Source organism: Rattus norvegicus, chromosome 8 (genome assembly GCF_021556685.1).
Source record: "Rattus norvegicus strain SHRSP/BbbUtx chromosome 8, alternate assembly SHRSP_T2T, whole genome shotgun sequence".
NCBI classification, from domain to species: domain Eukaryota; kingdom Metazoa; phylum Chordata; class Mammalia; order Rodentia; family Muridae; genus Rattus; species Rattus norvegicus.
Genome location: NC_141541.1, coordinates 74,996,857 through 75,017,110, shown reverse-complemented (window position 1 = coordinate 75,017,110; position 20,254 = coordinate 74,996,857). Strand labels below are relative to the sequence as shown.

Here is a 20,254-nt window from a genome sequence, read left to right as displayed (position 1 = left end):
GCCTAGCAAGCGCTCTACCACTGAGCTAAATCCCCAACCCCGAGTTATAAGTTTTTAAGTTTTTGTTTTTTTGTAAGTTTTAGAATTCAATAAGGTCCACACATCACAGGAATCATGTTCAGCCCAGATCACAGTTTGATTGTATAGGGGGTCCTGTCAGAAAACATCTCCAACAGTCAAAATCTCAGTCAAGTGAGCCCTGCATCCTCTCCCTCACCCAGGTGAGCCCTGCATCCTCTGCTCTCAGTTACTTGAGTCACAGGTTCCCATGGCCACCTCCTCCATTGTAGGCTAGACCCTTGCCATATCATCTTGCAAAGGCCCTCCCTCCACAGGCTGCCCAGGCTCCCCCTTCCTTGTCACGCACGGTGCCAGCTTCCCTCTCCTGCCTTAATCAGATTAATGACATTCTCCTGCTGTAACCAGTCTGATCTAGTGGTGGTGGCCTTGCTCCTGTGGCTGGTCCTTCCAAATACTTCTCCCTTATCCCCAGTGTTCCTCCCCATTCCCCACCAAGACAAAGCAGAAACTAGCTGTTTTTCACATTTTTAAAGTGTCCCAGCCTGTCAAAGTTTTCAAAAGCCCTTGCTTTTTCCAAGAACACATTTCTTTCTCCTGTGCAACCTTCCTTCCCTGATCTCTGTTGCCATGGAAGTATATCTGAGTCTCCCCATTAAAGAACAGAACATCTTTCTTGTAATCACCCTTCTTTTTTCATTCCTTTTTGGGCTGAATTTTTAAAACGAGCTTAAGAGACAGTTTACTGTATCTATGATTTGTAACTACCATTACATGCTCCTAGGGAATGGCCTTCAAAGGTCTGAGACTGTGGGAGAGCTCCAGTCTGGAGGTAGCCTCAGGCTACTCAGGTGCAGAAAGGATTGAGTCATTGCCCTTGTGGGAACCTCTAAGCTGGCTGAGAAGTTCCGCCAAGGTAAAGCAGACACTGGCCTTGGCAAAATTTGAACTGGACTTTGAAACACAGATAAGCTCTGAAAAGATGCAGATTTTCAGCACAGGGTGTTTGTGACATTTGTGGGCACAGCATTTTCAGAAGTTGGAAAAGTAGACCTGACCGGGAGTCAGAAAGTGGGAGGGGACAAGTTCCAGCCTGTAAGATCAGAATCCATCCTGGGCTGAAGAAGGCACCCAGTGAGGGATTGCTGCATGCTGCAGACCAGAACACAGCAGCCTGCCTGAAAAAGGCACCTAGGTAATGGAAACCCCAACCAGATAGTCTGAGATTCTGTAGGCCGCCAAGGTGATGGGAGAGGAGGATCCGTTATGGAGAAACAGCAGTCTGGTGTCTGTCGCTCTGAGATGGACCCAGCCAGACCAAGCCTAAAACGAAGATGTGACTTCTAACCCTGCACTCACCTTAGCTGCTTTCTAAAAATAGACATTGTGTCTTTGCTTTCTTGTCCTCAGCTTAGTTTTGTGTGTTTTATTTGAGACAGGGTCTCACTAACCTTGGCTAGCCTGGAACTCAAAATTTACACCAGACTGGTCTCAAACTTGAGGCAGGCAGTGTCTGACTCCAGGGCTGGGGTTTCAGGTCATGCACAATCACATTCAACTCACATGTCTTGTTTTGAATTTTAATTACAGAAAAATTTAAGCATTAACAAAAGTAAAGACACGTTGTATGGGCTGGAGGTGAAGCAATATGGGAGATGGTTTGCCTCAGTCCTCAGCACTACATAAATCCAGGCATCAGTACATGCCTGTAATATCAGGACTCAGGAGATAAAACAAGAGTTCAAGGCCAGCCTAGGTTACATGAGGCTATATGAGACGGGGTGGGGTGTTATATAGTGTATAAAGACCATGAACCATCTTTTCATGACTTCAATAGTTTGAACTGTACCCCAACTTCCTCTATTCCCTCCCCTAACTATAGAAGAAAATCTATAAATCCTGGCTACCTTTGTGCCACCTTAACAGAAGCTACAGTCATTTGGGAAGAGGGAACGTCAAGAGAGAAAATGTTCCCACCATATTGGCCCTTGGGGCATTTTCTTGATTATTGACCGATATGGGAGTGCCTGCCTCACTGTGAGTGGTGTCACCCATGTTCAGTCGTGGTCCTAATTTGTATAAGAAAGCAGGCTGAACAAGCCATGGGGAGTAAGCCAATAAGTGGCATTCCATGACTACTTCTTCAGTTTCTGCCAATGGTTCCTGTCTTGAGTTCTGGCCCAGATTCCCTTCAGTGACAGAGTGTAACCTGGGAGTTCTAAGCTGAAGCAAACCCTTTCCTCCCCAAGCTTTTGGTTATAGTATTTTATCAGAGCAATAGAAAATTTAACTGAAACTGAAACCGATATCTATGTATCATTAAAGATAGGATTCTTTAAACCATAAGCTCATTTCCCATGTAAAACCCGTTTATAATTCATTAGTATAATTAAATACCCAGTGAGTTTTCGGCTTTCCCTGTTCATCTCATAGAGTGATTTAAGAGCTTGTTTGTATCCTCAGTGCTCACAGGGCATCTATGCATCCAGTGTGCAGACGCACCATTGCTCTAGGCGAATAATTCATGCAAGGGATTGAAGGATAATTTTATAACCTGCTTGCAGACATGATGTCTGGGTAAAAAAAATGTCTGAGTTAAGTAATTTCTTATGTTTATATACCTTATACAACCACATTATAGAATATATCATGATAATAAAAGCATGAACCATGTAATTACCCATAAGACTTGTTTATAGTTTCTCACTGACTGTCCTATGTGCTCAAGCTTAATAACAATTTTTATGATATTTAATTATGTGTATATGTGGGGGTGGGTGGGTATGTACATGTGAGTGCAGTGTCCACAGAGGCCAGAAGAAGAAGCTGGATCCCTTGAAACTGGAGTTAAAGGCTGTTGTGAGCATGTGTCATGGTTGCTGGGAATCAAACTCGAGTCCCCTGTAAGGACCTTTAAAAACTGATCCAATTCCCCAACCCCACAGTTTTAAAGAAAATATATTTTGTTTGTGACTTTACAGGACATTATAGAGTTTGGAGTGACAACAATAATAAAAAATAATGTGGTTTTGAGGTTGGTCTTTGGGGTCTCTTTTTTTTTAATTGATTTTTTTTTCAGTTTTGCCTTCTGTCCGCAACTTTTGGTCACACTCTCTGAAGTCAATGCCCTATGTGTTTGTGTGAATGCTTAAGGCAGGCAGCTGCCTGGCAATTGGCTCCAGGCCATGTCTCTTCAGACTGGCTACAAAAACAGATCAGAACTTGCCTGTGTGGCAAAGTTGATACTCTAGATGTTGGTGACCTTTTGCCAACCAACAGTCATATTTTCCACTCAGTGAAAATGTGTAGGTTTTGGTTAGTCCTTCAAGGATGTGGCTAGTTTGTTGTATTTGGAGATCTAGGGAGAATAAAACCGTGCCTAGTCCTAGTACGTAAGTGTGCACGCAAATGATCAGTGGTTGTGGACAAACCACAAATTCATACTTAACAAGATAGATTGTAGTTACAATAAAAACAGAGGGTTCAGAGGCTGGGGTGGAAGCTCATTTGGTAAAGTATTTGTCCTGCAAACATGACCTGAGTTTGATCCTCAGAACCCACACAACAGCTAGATATGCATGCACTTGCAATCACAGTGCTGGAGAGGCTGAGACAGGAGGATCCCTGGGGCACATTAGCCAACCAGCCAAGTCTAAAACTGGCAAGCCCTGGTCCTAGTAAGAGACCATCTATCAAAAATAAGATGACAGCTCTGGAGGAACAGCACTCAAGGTCAACCTCTGGCTTACACAGATAGACACACACACACACACACACACACACACACACACACACACATGCATACACACACATACACATGCACATCTGAGTAACCATACTCAATGAAGGAGAAAATTCACATACTGAATGAAGGAGAAAAATCTCTAATTAATATCCTTTTGAACTGCTACTTAATTTTGAAGTTCATATCTTCATTTCTTCACAAAGGGGCCATCTGTATGCCAGATGCTATAGCCAGGGTTGATATGACAAAGCAGGTCTACTTCTTGTCCTTGTAGGGTTACATTCCAGGGATCGAGACCAAGAATGAGTTGCACGTAAGGAACTTCTGCAATTGCTGTTGTGAAGGAACTGAACAAGGCTGTGATGGAGGAAACGGAGAGACCTCACACTGTACCTGGCACAGGCATACTTCCTTAAGGAGATGCCTTCAAAGTTGAGACTTAAAAGATGAGATGAGGGGCTGGAGAGATGGCTCAGTGGTTAAAAGCACTGATTGCTCTTCCAGAGGTCCTGAGTTCAATTCCCAGCAACCACATGGTGGCTCACAACCATCTGTAATGAGGTCTAATGCCCTCTTCTGGTGTGTCCGAAGAGAGTGACAGTGTACTCACATACATAAAATAAACAAATAAATCTTTTTTTTTTAAAAAGATGAGATGAAATGACCCACAACAAAGATGGAGGAACAGCCGTCCAGATAGGGATCCTGGGGAGCCTACAGGCCTGCTAAGCTAATAGCTGTGGTGTGTCAGTTGTACAGGAGACCTGCACTCAGAGAGAACCTGGGCCCACTAGGCTCCTTGCCACAGAATAAGCTGCTCTGTGGGGAGGCTGAGCAGGGTTATTGGATGCCGACTGGCATGTGCTCTTTCACAGGCTGAGGAAGTCTTCCCCTCAGGAGTCCGGTACCCACCCATGTAGGGAGAGACTATCTATTACTCCTGATTCTGTGGCTGGAACTACAGAAAATGCAGCTAAGCCCCCAGAATCCCATTCAGAAGGAAGGGTCCTTCTGTTCCCTCTAAAACCAACTCAAAACCACCTATCTCTAGGATGTCATTCAGATATAGAGGCACATTTTAAAAATATAGTTAAAGTACATTTAAGTTCCTGGCTTCTCACAACAAATCTAGGCACACCTTGGCTGGACTTGGCCTGCTTTCCTGTCGATCAAGTGGTCAGACGCAAGCATAAAGGCAAGATTCAGCCAGAGGGAAGGAAGCTGCCTGGACCACAGGTTAATAATTGATGGCTGAGGCCTTCTGATTGTGTTATTTACTAACAGAGGTCAAGGAATCACACTGGCCTGGAAACTGGAAACTTTCACTTTGTTAATGTTATAGATGAATCAGGCCTTGGCTGGAACAGAGAGCAAAGGCTAATGGGCCAGGGTGACTCCTTACTTATAAGCATTGAAGGACGCTGCCCCAGCAGGCCACTCTTTCTCTTGGATTTTACATTATAGATCAATCAAAATAGACAGAATGTTCTAAAGATGCCTAAGTTGTCCTTTGTATCCGGAGTTTATCTTTATCGTGTCCATTAATTTATGTAGATTTAAGAGGCAGAATCAGCTTGGGCCTTGTAAAGTCCACCCTAAGCCTGTCTGCCGTCATTTCTGTTCCAGCCATGGTGGGAGGGGCTGATGGTGCAGGTTGGGAGGGTGAGCCCGGGGTTGTCAATCAGTTCTGCCAGCCACTGCAAGCCTCATCCTCCTGCTCTTCCACCCACCATCCCACCTGCCTATAACCCTCTCCAATGTTCCTTTCCAATATGGCAGGGGTAAGGGGCAAAGGGCTCCATAGTATTCACACTCTGACCTTAAGGCTTTTTGTCAGGTTCTTTCTGGAGGGAAGCTCTCTATAGTGAGGAGGGTGGGGTTTCCAAGATGCCAAAGGTAAATATCTATTTGCTTTTGCTTCTCCATCTTGGCGACCGTCTTGGCAGGCCCTCAGGCCCTCTTGTCTTAGAGTCTTTTGATCACAGAGAAGCCACACCACCTCCATACTCTCACCTTTCCTTTAAATTCCAGTGCGCTAAACTTCTTGCAGCTCCCCAGAATATCTACCTGCTCACACTCTAAGGCAGATCTAAATACTTGCGCTCCTCTGTGCTATTCAGGGCCTTCTCTGTACTCTTCATTCCTTCAGCAACTACACTTAGCCAAAGAAATGCTGGTCTTTCTATCCCAATAGTCAAGTGGTACTTAGACTACTCCTCAAAGAAACATCATCTTCTTCATGGTCTTCCTCATTATCGCCATCATCATCTCCCTAGAGTCCCTTCAAAATGTATATTCTAACTGGGGCTGTAGCTCAGTTGGGAGAGCAGTTGCCTAGCATGCAAGATGCCCCAGATTCCAATCTCAGCACCAGATAAAGTACAGTGGAGCATATTAGTAATTCCAGCTCTCAGGAGGTAGAGTCAAGAGGATCTGAAGTTCAAGGTCACCTTGAGCTAAACGGCAAGGATACAAGGAAAGCAAGAAAACAATGCAGGCTCTCAGGCCCCCTGCTAGACCTACTGAACCAGACTTTGGAGGTGGGCATAGGGCCTGTTCCTGAATATCACCTTCCCAAGGGATCCTGGTGCTTGCCAACGTCTAAGACAAGCTTAGCTAGTTGTGTGTGTGTGGGGGGGGGGGGGAGGGAGGGAGAGGGAGAGGGAGAGGGAGAGGGAGAGGGAGAGGGAGAGGGAGAGAGAGAGAGAGAGAGAGAGAGAGAGAGAGAGAGAGAGAGAGATTCCTGCAAAAAGAGCCTGGACATTCTGAAATGTTCAAATAGTTCTTGAGTACAGAAACTGCAGTAACTACGAGCTAGTGCCAATTGCTAGCCTACCCTGATGATGAAAACAAGCAGCGGCCTGTGCAAGCCCAGTGCACGATGTTCTTGCTGGTTCTCTTTGACTCACTGACATGGGAACTGGACTACGTGCAAAACTGCTGAATCCACAGCAGCCTGTGGCCACTAGCCTGGCTAGACAACAGTATTATTCATAAAACCAAATGGTGGAAATAACCCATATCTATCAACAGGGAAATGAATAAGCAAGACGGTGGCATAGACATACAATGGAATATTACCCAGCCATAAAGGATGCATCTTATTCCAAGAACCCAACCCACAGGGTGCCCGAGGGCTTGGGTATGCCTCTGTGTCTTCACAATAGTCACCCCAGAGCCAAACACACAACAGATGCTTCTAGACTCTTACTCCAGGATTGGTTCCCATGGTCTAGACTCAGAAGAGCGGTCACCACGCTTAAGTGGGAGCTTTTTTTTTTTTTTTTTTTTTTTTCCGGAGCTGGGGACCGAACCCAGGGCCTTGCTCTACCACTAAGCTAAATCCCCAAACCCAAGTGGGAGCTTCTTACAACACAGACAACTGAGTCTTTCTGAAACTCAGTGTTTTTGGTTCTTTTTTTTTTTCGGTGCTGGGGACCGAACCCAGGGCCTTGCGCTTCCTAGGCAAGCGCTCTACCACTGAGCTAAATCCCCAACCCCGAAACTCAGTGTTTTTGATACTGTAGTTTGGAGACAGAACCTTGAACTCTCCATGTCCAACACATCCCCCTGTAGTGCTGATGTTGCTGGGCTAGGTGCCACATTTTCAAACCACTGGCCTAAAGCAGTATTTCTCAACCTTTGCCACACACAGGGATCTCCGTGAGCTTCCAATCTTGCCTGTGAGATTTTGCTTTACTGGTCTCGAGCTGCCCCAGTGATCCTAATATTTAGCTAAAGTTAGAAGAGCTGGTGGAGGCCCTTGTCTGATCAAAGGCCTTATGATTGGAGCCAGGGCTGTGTTTTTCTCTTGGGTCAAGGCGAGGTTTCTATTGTGTTTTATAGCACTAACCAAAAACAAAATTTTTGAGACAAGGTCTCATATAGCCCAGGCTAGCCTCAAACTCTCATGTAGTTTAAGAATGACCTTGAGGGCTAGAGAGATGACTCAGCCAATGAGAACACTGGCTGCTCTTCCAGAGGACTCAGGTTCAATTTCCAGCACCCACATGGTGGCTCACCGCTGTCTGTAATTCCAATTTTAGAGATTCCAATACCTCCATACAGGCAAAACACTAATGCACTATAAATAAATAAAGTTTTAAAAAGTGACCTTGCACTTCTGGATTCAGAGTCCATGGTGCTCATAGTCACATAGAATCCATTGACTTTGAATTTCTGATGATCCTGCCTTTGCCTCTGGAGTGCTGGACTACAGACATGTAAAACTATATTAGGTTTGATGTGGTGCTAGGGACTGAACCCAGGACTTCATGCATGCTAGGCAAGCACTCTACCACATGAGCTACAGCCCCAGTCCCCCTTCTAAAACATTTTAAACATTACATTTACTAATTTATTTGTGTGTTGGAGGAGTCAGTATAACTCGCAAGAATCAGTTCTCTCCTACCAGCACGTGGGTCTCAGGAATTGAGCTTGGGTGTCCAGGTTTGGTGGCAATTACCTTTAACTGCTGGCCCATCTCACCAGCCCCCTCAGCCCCATTTTGTAACTATTCTTTTTGTGTGTCGTAATAGACAAAGAATAAAATATTCATAGAAGTGTGAAACCATCAACTCTGTTTCGTTCTAGAACATTTTCCTCAGCCCCCCAAAGGTTTCCCCAAACATAATCAATAGTTTCTATCCATTCTCCCTCCTTCCAGTCCCGGGGTAACCACTAATCCACTTATTCTGTATTTAATGTAAATGCAGTCCCATGGTATATGATTCCGGAGTGGCTTCTTTAATTTAGCATCATGTTTTCAAGACTTGACCCTAAAGCATGTGTTCACACTTCGCTCCTCTTTACAGCTGAGTACTATGTCTCTCTGGGTATATGCTACAGTTTACTTAGCCATTCATAAGGCCAATCTTATTGTAATTTAAGTATTCAACTCTATTATGTTGCCTTTGTCCTTTCGTGTAAAGTAGCTGTTGGCTAAAGTAAAACCTCGGTGGTGTCCTCCCTCTTGCATTTCAGAAAGCAAGCCATGAATGGACTTAGAAAGCAGTTAGCAGGAGAAGGCTGGGGGTCAAGAAGGCTATTATTCACAACAAGCTCCTGGGTAAGAAGAGAAACCTTGAAGTATTAGGAGCTACAGGGCTATAACAATGTTCCTGGCACAGAAAGGAGACTGTGGGAGAGTAAACACTGCGGGTGTAGGCAGCTCCCTGGCGGGCTGCTTCCCTGGCAGACACTTGTAAATGTCACAGGTGCTTCTCTTCAGGGGTGCAGCTGCCTGCCTGCTGACAGAAGCACTCGCTCTCCCTCCCTCTCTTCATCCCCCTTCTCAGGGGCTCATCTGTTATATACCAGAGGCTGGGGATGGGGCCACAGCTTGACTGGCATTTGCACAGGAGTTCAAGGAAACTTGGACTATCTAAATTGAATGTCACTTTGGACTGATGACCAGTTGTGGATTTTCCATGTCTGTCCACTAGGTGAGAACCTCGCCTTTGTTCTGGTCTGGCTTCTCTCTGCTCTGAATGTTACAAGAACTGTCCGCCTACTGCCTTCTGCATCCTCCCCTGCTATTCAGGGGGAATAGTGACCATGGCTGCTCACTGTGCTCAATCCCATGTCCACAGACCACTGAGTCCAAATGCTCTTTCTTCTGCCTTCGTTTTCTTCTGCAGACTTCACCCTTTCCATGCTCCATCTTGCAGCCCCTGCTACTTTTCTTTCTCTTCCTGTTTTATGCCACTGTGTGGCCCAACCTGGCTCCTAACTCTTTGCCCTCCTGCCTCTGCCTCCCAAGTGCTGAGATCACAGGTATGTGTCATTCTCAGCAGCCCTGCAGCTCCAGCTGTTTCTAAAACTGTTTTCTAAAGCTGTTTTCAGGACATGGCTTTGTCTGGTCTGTGTTGTCACCTCACATCTCTTGTTCTTCTGAATCTCTGTGAGGTGGCCTGTCTCTTGTCCTTTGGTTGTGAGCCTAGCCTTTAATGACTGAGCCATCTCTTCAGCCCAGGCTGCCTGTCTCTTAATATGAGCCCTGTGGTGGCTTCTTCTTTGGCTTTTCTTCTAATGCTCTCCTCTGAGATGATCTATACCCTTCTTATACCATGTCATTCCCAGGGGTCAAATTCAGGCTGAGCTATTTTGCTGCAATATCTGTCTACTTCTCCTTAACTACCAATCCTCTTTGGGCAAGGCTCTGCCTCTGATCCCCCCTATATACCACCGAATGATCAGCACCCCCAGAGAAAATTGGTAAGAAGCAGGGGAGTGATACGTGAGTCAGTGAACACGCAGTATCCAAATACCCCCTCTGAAGTGGAGTCGGGTACAGAGATGAAGGCGCTAACAGGCTGGCACAGGGTGTCGGATTCGTAAGCATGTTCATATCCTAGGGCAGCCTTCCCGGTACTATGGGAGAGGAATTTTGAAACCCCTCTGGGCTAGGGAGTCGGCTCAGTCAGTAAAGTGCTTGCTGTTTGAGCACGAGGACCTGAGTTCAGATCCCTAAGGCCAACATAAATGACGGGCTTATGATGCCCTAGTCCTGAGTTGGGGCAGACAGGCCGCTCCCTGGAACTCCTTGTGCAGCCAGGCTAGCTGAATCTGTGAGTTCTGAGTTTAGTAAGAGATTCTGCCTCAGACAGACAGACAGACGGACCAGTTACATAGATACATAGATGGACAGATGCAATAATTAATACATACATACACACATACATACATACGTATGTACATAGAAAGTGATGGAGAAAAACACCCAGTGCTAACCTCTGACTTCTACACACACATACATGTAGGTCAAAACACAGACAGACAGACAGACAGACAGACAGACCAGTTACATAGATACATAGATGGACAGATGCAATAATTAATACATACATACACACATACATACACACATACATACACACATACATACATACGTATGTACATAGAAAGTGATGGAGAAAAACACCCAGTGCTAACCTCTGACTTCTACACACACATACATGTAGGTCAAAACACACACACACACACACACACACACACACACACACACACGCAAAACTCTTCTCTTAGCTAAGCTGTAGTTCATGACTGAGTGCTTGTATAGGGTATACAAGGCTTTGAGGTCAATCCCCTGCCTAAGAGGAGAAGGAAGGAAAGAGGAAGTGGAGGGGAGTGGGAAGAAGCATCTTAGTAACACAGGGGCAGAAGCTATCCAGGTTCTCAGGCTATGTGGAGCATCAGCTGTAGAGTCGAGCCGAGCCCCAGTACTCTATGGAATGAAGCAACAGGACCAATCAGACACACGCACAGTGTCTACGTGCCCTTGCACAGAACCCTGCTTTTCTAAACGTGAACTTAATCTGCTCTGGACCCAATTAACCAAATAACTGTGGAGTTATTTTAGACTAAGCCAAGTGATTTTCAGTTGGAGCAATTTGCCCCTCAGGGAACATTTGGCAATGTGTAGAGATATTACACATCTCTATCTGTTAGTTGTCTATCACAAGTAGAGGCATGCTGTCAGCATCTGCTGGACAGGAGCCAGGCATGCTGGGAAACATCCTGCAAGGCACAGGACCACTCTATGACAGAAAGATCCCACCACAAAGCTCAGTCATGCAGAATCTCAGAAGCCCTGAACTAGAGGATTGTTCCTGCCCCATCAGGGAACACGGAAGAAGGGACCAAATAACACCCACAGAGAACATTTTCTTGATGGGAATGGCAGCTGTCACTGTCAGTCATCATGGGCAGAAACATGGAGTAGGGGCTTCAAGGATGAGAGGACATAGGCACAGAGACTGCAGCCCACGAAGGCAAGACTGTCTGTAAGAGGATGACACTGTCCCTGCCATCTGAAAAGACAGGACACAATGGTCATCCTCAGGGAACGCAGACAACCTGTGTCTATTCTGGATTCCCCTCCACACCTTTTCTTTTCTTTTGAGAGAGGGGCGGGGGAGATCATATGTATCCACACTATGGTTTGAGTGGAGATATCAGAAGACAGTGTGCAGGAGTTAGTTTTCTATTTAAGTTTTCTTAAACTCCAAGACCTACTAGATTTAGAGTTCTTTCAACAAAGCCATGATTCACTAAGCACTGACTATGCCCCAGGCAACTCTTTGATAAGGCATTGACTAAGTTTTCCCACAAGAAAGCTAGACCAGAAGGATTTCCAGCTTTACAGGTTACACAGTCTCTGTTGAGATTCAGTTCTGCTGTTGTGGCACAAAAGCAGCCACGGGGAATATGCAGGTAAAAGACCAAGGCATGCCCTTATGCAACTTAATTCACAAGAACCGTGGAGGGCTGGACCACAGCTCTGAGTTATTTCTATCTGCATAGCTACCCTGTGACATAGGCACCTGCTGTCTTGGGAGACAAGGTAAATGAACTCAGAAAAATGGAATAAGATGGTTTGCTGGATAGTTTTATGTCAAGGTGACATAAGCTGAAGTCATTTGAGAGCAGAGAACCTCAATCAAGAAAATGCCTCCATAAGATCCAGCTATATGGCATTTTCTTAATTACTGATTAGTGGTGGGGGGGCATCCCTGGACTGCTGTTCTTCTGGATTCTATTTAAGAAAAAATGGCTGAGCAAGCCATGAGGAGCAAGATAGCACAGAAAGAAATCCTCATGACTTTCTTCAATGATAAGCAGTAATATGAATGCGTACGCCAGAGAAACCCTTTCCTCTCCAACCTGCTTTTTGGCGATCACAGCAATAAAGACCTTAACTGAGACATATGGCTACTCACATGGCCTGTTACTAATGAGGCTGAGCTGGGACCTGTGGGAGCCCTTGTTCTCCATCATAGCAACCTCTCAACACACTGGACAGTGGTCAGTGGAAGTTAGAAGATAAAGCCTACGGGATAGGCAAGAACTGGAGGGGGAAACCAGAAATGGAGGGGGTTGTGACAGCATAAAACATCCCCGTAAGCAGTCCCTGGGGAACCCAGAACTGAGAACAGGTGGGGACTGGCTGGGATGCAGCTAGGCTAGTAGAACACTCACAGGGAGCCCTGCGTTCAGTCCTCAGCGCCACAGAAAACCAGATGGGACTGCACACCCCTGTGATCTCAAGACATAGGAATCAAGACAGGATCGGGAGTTCAAGGTCATCCTTGACTACCTAGCATGTTAAAGGACCTGGACTTGAGACCCTGTCTCAAACAAACAAATAAACAAACACAAAGACATGAACTTTCTGCCTTTCCCCAGAGTGGATTTGGAGCTAAAGTAAACTTGGATTGGACTCTGAATGCTGATCCAGAACTTAGTAGCTTTCACAATGGGGAAGTCCTTTCTGATAGATAACCTATAGCTCGTGTGCGTGTGTGTGTCTGTGTGTGTGTAACTACCTCAATTATCCCTTTATGGAAAAAACGGTGTTTTGCCAGTTCTCCTCCTTAATAATGTTCCTTTATAGACTAGTTCTAGCAGTCTTTTCCACAGCTGTGAAGTGCAGTGGAGAAACCAAAGGCATCTCCTAGAGCAGTCACTCACAGCTGCAGTAGCTGTGAGACCTGGGGTACCTTGCTTTGATTCACAGAGCCTCACTTGCAGAATTTAGGGAGCAGCAGCCATCACATAGGGCAGCTGTGGGGTATTGGTGTCATTTCTGGACGGTCTAAACAAGGTGAGCTATTTTACTGGAGCGCAGCTCATTCAGAGCTGAAGCATCTTGGTCCCTCCCAGATTTAGGGCCTGCTTTCCAACCTTTCACAGTAGCGTCTCCCTTTTACTTCACCTAAAACACATCCAGGGCTCCTGGCCTAGTGTACAGTGGCTTTGTATTTCATTCAGACTGGTGTCTCCTTTGAAACCCTACCACCCTCGATCAAATGTCATGGTCTCCTCAGTGCCTTTTCTGAATCCCAGAGCTGTGTCCATAGGTAGATGTTTCCTGAATCACCACCACCCACCTCTGGAGCCAATCACAAGATCCGGGACCCTGGGCAGCCCCCATGGGGAGGGAGGATAACTGCCTCAGCACATGGTCACATCCCCTCTGAGTAACTCACCTCCTGGGCATGCGTGGTCCCTCACTGGCACATCACCACTCACAGGCCCCAGAACACTACTCTGGACACAGCAAGATCCAGATCACCAGCTGCCACTGAGGGAAAAGTCTTCATCAATGGTCACCAAGGTCATGTTTAGACTGTGCAGAATGACGGTTAGAAGGCTGCTGCTCCCTGCATTCTGCAGGCGGAGCTCTGAGAATCAAAGCAAGGTACCCCAGGTCTCACAGCTAGTGCAGTTGTGCGTGGCTGCCCCGGGAGATGGTTTCATGAAGCAGAAACCTGTCCTTCCTGTGGCAGTTAGGTGCCAGGACCACTCTCAACCCCTGTGGTCTTCTACCAGATATCCATTTAGAGATGAGACCCTTCCTGCCTCCTCCTTGCTAATGGACCCATTACACCAACAAGTCTATCAAAAGTGGGGACTCTCAGGGAACTTGCCAGCGAAGGAGTGGCTTTAAGATGGAGCCAAACAATATGTGGAGGCCAAAATATGAGCTCAGTAACAAACTGGGAGACCAGCCCCCCTAAGTAGATGAAGGTGTCAGGAGAGATGAAGGTGTCAGGAGAGCAGAGGTCATGTGTGAACAAGGGTGGATGTGCTGCACCTCTCTTCCTGCCATTTCTGCATGTAGCTCTTCTCACGTCCTGCAGGGCCTGCTCTCCATCCCTTTTGAGGCCTGCAAGCCAGAGCCACCCCTGGTTGGCTCCTTCACTCAGGCACATCCTCCACTGTGCTCTCAAGCCAGCCACAGTACCTTTACCACCATCTGTGGCAGTCCTAAGGCCTCAGAAAAGGGCACTGGCTCGGGACGGCTCCCAGGGAAAGCTGTATCTCTTCCCCAGGTGCTGAGAGTGGCAGCGGTGACCTAGAGGCCGCTAATTTCTCCTCCAAGCAATCACACCGGTCTGACCCACGTTTCCCACGAGCACGCGGCGATGAGCTCTGCCAAATGCTTGTTTATATCAACAGGCCTATTGTGTTTCCCTTAACCACCAAGCCTTTTATCCCGTGGAGGGGAAGAAAAGCGAGTTAATTTGACGTGATTCGTCTCTGACACGTCCACATTGTCTACTTTTTTTCTTTCAATCCCTGCGTTTCCTCTGTGGCATGATGTGCCATGCAGGAGCACAATCTCTGGCGTAAAGCCGAGCGCCTGGGGAAGTGATTCAGGTGAGAGTCAGGAGGCCTAGGTCTGGGTGTGCGAGGCCCCTTTGCTCTGCTTAGCCACCTGCCAACCGTTTCTTGGCCTTGTTTGTAAAGGGGATGAGGTTTGAATAGCTCCATCTGCACCCCCTCTTCCCCGTGCTACCTTAGGACCCTTCCAAGCAAGAGTGACAGTCAGCCTGCGTGAGTACTCAGTGACGCTGAGCGGAGCAGGCCGGCTCCACTGGGAGCTGTCCGTATGGCTCTAAACCGTTCCAGCAGGTCCATGTCCACGTTGCCGGTCCTGTGATCTGGAACCCACTCCACTTTTCCTCACATTCCTCCAGTCTCCCTTCCCAGCCTTTCCCTCCCAATCCATTCTTCATCTCACTGCCAAGATAATCCTTCTCAAAGCTTCCCCCTCACATGAGTATTCTACTTAGAACATCTGGTAGCAGCTTCCTGCTGCCTCCCTAGCAGGCTGAAGGCTCCTCTCTCTCCCCAAGTATCTTCTTTCTTCACTGAGGTTCTGGGTCACTTTCATAACATGCCAGCCTCCTCGCTGAGCCATTGTGCTCTGTCCCCAGTGCTCTTCCCTGACTCTTAAATGACCTTCAGATCTCAGCTCATGCTGCCTCAAGGAACTGCTCCAATCCAGTGGTTCTCGACTTGTGGGTCGTGACCTCTTTGGGAGTCAAATGACCCTTTCACAGGGGTCACATATCAGATATCCTGCATATCAGATATCTACTTCACGATTCGTAACAGTGGAAAATTACAGTTATGAAGTAGCAAATCATTTTATGGTTGGGGCTCACCCTAACAGGAGGAACTGTATGAAAGGGCTGCAGTGTTAGGAAGGTTGAGAACGACTCCCCATATCCTTTCCTTAAGACTCTACGAGAGAGTTCTGCTCAGTGCTTTAAGAACCAGTTACCTCCTGAGTCTCCAGACTGTCAGTCCCATAACAGAGTTCAGTCTTGATGCCTGTCTGTGTCCTCAACCCGATGTTTGCCACTTACTATTCACTCAGTAAATATTTGCAGCGTGATGTAAACTAATCCTCTCGGGTGTATTAAAACCTGATTATTACATGGTAGCCAGCTCATTGCTGTAGTAATTTCTTAAAATCAAACAAAAATCAGCTGGGGGCATAGCTCAGGTGCTCAGGTGCTTAACCAGCATGAACAAAGTCCTAGGTTCAATCCCCAGCACCACATAAAACTAGGTGTGGTGGCACACCCCTGTGATCCCTGCTCTTGGAAGATGGAAACAGGATCAAAAATTCAAGGTCACTCTCAGGTATAAATCGAGTTTGAGGCCAGCCTGGGACATGTTAGTCCCTATCTCAAATAAATAAATAAAAATAGGCATTTGTTCAAGCTGGAGCTACAGTTTGTCTCTGGTCTTCCTGGTAACCAAAGCCAAGAAGGGAAACAGTGACTTGCATAACTGCTTCAGATCTGCTACAAAACATCTCTGTCACACAAGGGAAAGTATCACCTCTTTTTCTTTCTCCATTCCACTTGCAGTTTCAAGGGAGGGGCTACTCCAAAAGAGCCCTGGGACTCATTGGCTAATGTCACCCTTGGGTACAGTAAGCAAAGCCCACTCTCATCGTGACTGAGGCGCCTCTGCAGGAATCTGCACGTGTCCCTATGAGAACTGCACGGGTCTTCCCCATTCTACCCAGAGGTCCTGCAGCAGACTGAATCACCAATTAAGGATTGCAAAAGCATTGTAAAAGGTAAGGCGAGCTAAACAGAACCATCTGACTTAAGAGTTATCTTAGAGTTCTGCCAATCCTGAGTCAACCTTTATAGACACAAGGAGGGGAGGTGGCAGCCAAGATTTGTTCCTTCCTGGTTGGCATAAGCTTGCCCTGTAAAGGGATACTTCTGTAAACTAAAAGGACACATCAATTACATTGCTAAAACTTTTCCTTGCTTACCCAGCACTGCCTGAGCGTGTGAGCTATGGAGTGATGGAAGGCTGGGCAGAGCTATAGTCAAGACTGAGTGAGTCCCTGTCTGTCCTAGATGCTGGAGCAGAGCGTGTGCAGCCATCACCTCTCCCATCCTTTGACTCCCCCCACCCCCCGCTTGTTTTCACTACTTATTGAAACCACTCATTTCAGTTCCTCTCTCCATATTCCTGGCATCTGGATCATGGTTTCTCGGTAAAACTTTGTGAAACAGCCACCATACTTTCATGGTTCTCGATGTCACTGGTGAATGGATCTCTCACCAAAGACTCAATGGGTTGTGCAAGCCTCTCAGCCCAGCACTCAGTAAGCTGAGGCAGAAGACCCACATGCTTCCAGATATCCTGGGACACATAGTGAGACTCTTGTCCCAAAGAGATCTATCTTGGTTTCAGGAGTGCTAAAATGTGGGGAAGGGAGATAATCAGGAACCAATAGAATCCGGTCTCTGACTATGGCAGGTGCACCTACTCTATCTACGTCCCACAGTGCTGCCCTGGAAAAATCTAGTTGTGTGGCTCCTTCACTGCAGGGCGGCCTGGCAGAGGAAAGTAAGTGACTAGGAAAGAGGGCCTGTCTCCTTTAGCCTGTGGGCGTTTCCCTAAAGCGTTGTGCGAACCATTTTCTTCACTGCTCTTATGCTCTGGATTTGACATGTCTTCCAAAGACTCATGTGTTGAAGGTCTGGTCCCAGTTGCTATGTATGGTTATGGAGAGGTGATTGACTCACCTGGACAATAATTTCATAAATCTGGGAATCCCTGAGGGTATTGATAGCTTAATGAGCCATCAGAGGTGGGAATGACTGGTGGAAGAAGGCTACTGAGGAGGGGTCTGTGAAGGAGCTACATGGATGTTCCTGCCTCTCTGCTCCCTGGCTGTAATGAGATGAGTAGCCCTGCCCCAGTCCACCGTCTCCACCATGTTACCACAATGTCCTGCCTCACTCAGGGCCAGGGTAATGACGACAGCTGGTGAAAGCTGTGTAACCATGAGGGAAATAAAAAACTTTTCTCTTTGCCAGGTACAGTATTTTGTGCCCTTAATCTTAATGCTTAAGAAGCAGAGGCAACGGGACCCCTGTGACCCAAGGCCAGCCTCATCTAAACGGCAAGCCCAATGCCAACCAGTGCTACACGGTGAGACCCTTTCTTTAAAAAAACTTTCTCCCCTTAGGCATTTTGTCACAGTGACACATTCATTCAAAAATGTGTGCTTTCTGGCTTTCTGGAGTGTGCGCACACACACACACACACACACACACACACACACACACACACACACACACACCACCTTTGAATTCAGCTCTTTTACCAATTTAGAGGTCTCTTTGAGTCAAGTGCATAGGGAGCCATACGTGCTCTCTAGCCATGAAGGTCTTGTGTGGATGTAGACAGATGCAGCTCAGAATCCCAACAGCCTTATGCCAAGTTAATTTTCCTTTTTAGGCTCAGGCACCCAGGATAGGCCTGCTTCCTGGGAAATTGGTGTTTGGATGAAGTGACCTTGGCTGGACAGACAGATACATGGTGTCTAAGTACCAAGAAAGCACAGGAAATTAGACCCAGCTTCACACTGATCTGAAGGACAAAGCCAGAAAAAGCACCACTTGGCTGGGGGTGGGTTTGGGGGCTCTTGTGTGTTTTGTCTAATTCTTCCCTTCTCAAAAAGAGATATCCTTTGTTTAGTCAGAATATAAGAGGATATCTACAGTTGAGAGAGAGAGAGAGAGAGAGAGAGAGAGAGAGAGAGAGAGAGAGAGAGACCACATGGGTACGTTGGGTACTCCAGTGTCATCAGATACTGACATAGACAGATGAGTGGCTTTTAGTTTTGAGCCAGCCTCTTTCCATGAAATGTCTTCTTTGGTCCTCACCACAGCCCTATGAAAGCCCAGGGTAGTTCTCAAACTTGAGTAGACACTAGACTCATATAAAGGGCTTGTAAAATGATGGCTGGCGGGGCTGGGGATTTAGCTCAGTGGTAGAGCGCTTACCTAGGAAGCGCAAGGCCCTGGGTTCGATCCCCAGCTCCGAAAAAAAGAACCAAAAAAAAAAAAAAAATGATGGCTGGCCTACCGAGACTTCCTGTTTGGTGGGTGGGCCTGGGGCGGGGCCTAGAATCTTCATATCTAACCGTCTCACTGATGCTGATGGTGTTGGCCCAAGGACTGTGCTTTGAGACATGCCGAGGTAAACGTTGTCTCTCCCTGTTTTATAGCTACAGACTGAGGAACAGAGCAGCCAAGTTACTTCTAACACCAGCCATCCAGAAAGTAACCTAGTGGATATGCCCAACGTCTGTCAGCTTTTGGAGTCTCCCCACGTCTACATCCCAGTTTACAGCCAACTGTAGGAATGACTACTGCCACCTCTGTCTTCTCACTAGGCTGGTAAGGCCATCTGCAGTCACAAAGACGCAGGGCACAGTTAAACCCCAATTCTGCAACCCAGGAACGATGAGGACCATTGCAAGCGGGCAGACCACACCGCATCCCAACAGACCCTGCATGTCATACCTTTAATTAGCAGTCACTGGGACTGCAGCCCAGATGTAATAAATGAGAGTGGGTCAGATGGCTGGCCTCAGGAAAGGTCCCCGGACACAGGACAAGGTTCAGTTCTCTAATAGGAAAAACACGCCTGGCCTTTCCCAGCTCTCTGAAGAGTACTTTGGGCCTCTTATTCATGCTCAGGATGGTAGCTGTGGGACACTGGAGAAAGACATGCACCCCCTTAATTAAATCTGCCTTGTAATTGCGTGTGCCCAGCTGCCATTTTCTGCCCTTCCTTGGGTTTCAACAGACCTGCTCTTATTACTGCAGTTTGGGGGAGGGACACAGGGGTCTCCATCTCTGCTTTAGGGTACAAAGTAACATTTGCTTCCCAGCTCCTTTCCTGGGCTCGGTTTCTGGGTTTTAACATCTAAGAAGGGCTTAAAGAGTGTGCAGGGCCCCAGGGCACGTGTGTTGGCAGCAACTTTGTATTCCAGCAGAGGCAGGCAGAGGGCAGGTGGAGGCAGGGCCGGAGAGACATGAGGGGTGTGAGTGTGGTGTCTGCCGCTATGGAGGATCCCATGTGATTTCCTCACGCTCATGTGTGTCCACATGGATGTAGAAGCCAGAGTTAGTCTCCGTGGTCCTTCTTTAGACTCTGTCAAGATTGGTTTTTGAGACAACTGGCTAACCCTGGAAGCTGGGGTTAGCCAGTTAGGCTAGGCTAGCTGGCCAGGAAGCCTCATGGATGGGCCTGTCTCTGTCTCCTCAGCACTTGGGTTACAAATGTGTCACTATTCCCAGCTCTTCTGTGGTTGCTGAACATGGAACTCAGGCCTTCCTGTTTGTATGGGAAGTACTTTACTGAGTGAGCTAC

The 20,254-nt window shown here is 47.0% G+C and overlaps 1 protein-coding gene and 1 long non-coding RNA gene across 14 annotated transcripts in view; one reads left to right on the top strand and one right to left on the bottom strand.

Annotated features, from left to right (window-relative positions):
• Positions 1-20,254, bottom strand: part of Ca12 (carbonic anhydrase 12) — a 55,620-nt gene that overhangs the window by 26,392 nt on the left and 8,974 nt on the right. For 2 of the 12 annotated variants that reach the window (XM_087562809.1, XM_087562812.1), the window contains exon 1: positions 13,753-13,895. The exons of 9 other annotated variants lie outside the window; for them this stretch is intronic. The gene's annotated coding sequence lies outside the window, so the exon portion shown is untranslated. Of the gene's footprint in view, positions 1-13,752; positions 13,923-20,254 lie in introns of those variants that run through there. One more of the 12 variants, XM_087562814.1, reaches the window with a different exon arrangement.
• LOC120094191 (uncharacterized) lies at positions 13,940-19,644 on the top strand. 2 transcript variants are annotated; one of them, XR_015627793.1, is made up of 4 exons: positions 13,940-13,964; positions 16,432-16,646; positions 17,908-18,022; positions 19,104-19,644. It is a non-coding gene; the product is annotated as an uncharacterized LOC120094191 (long non-coding RNA). The 2 variants fall into 2 exon arrangements; XR_015627792.1 differs by having other exon boundaries at positions 13,950-14,926.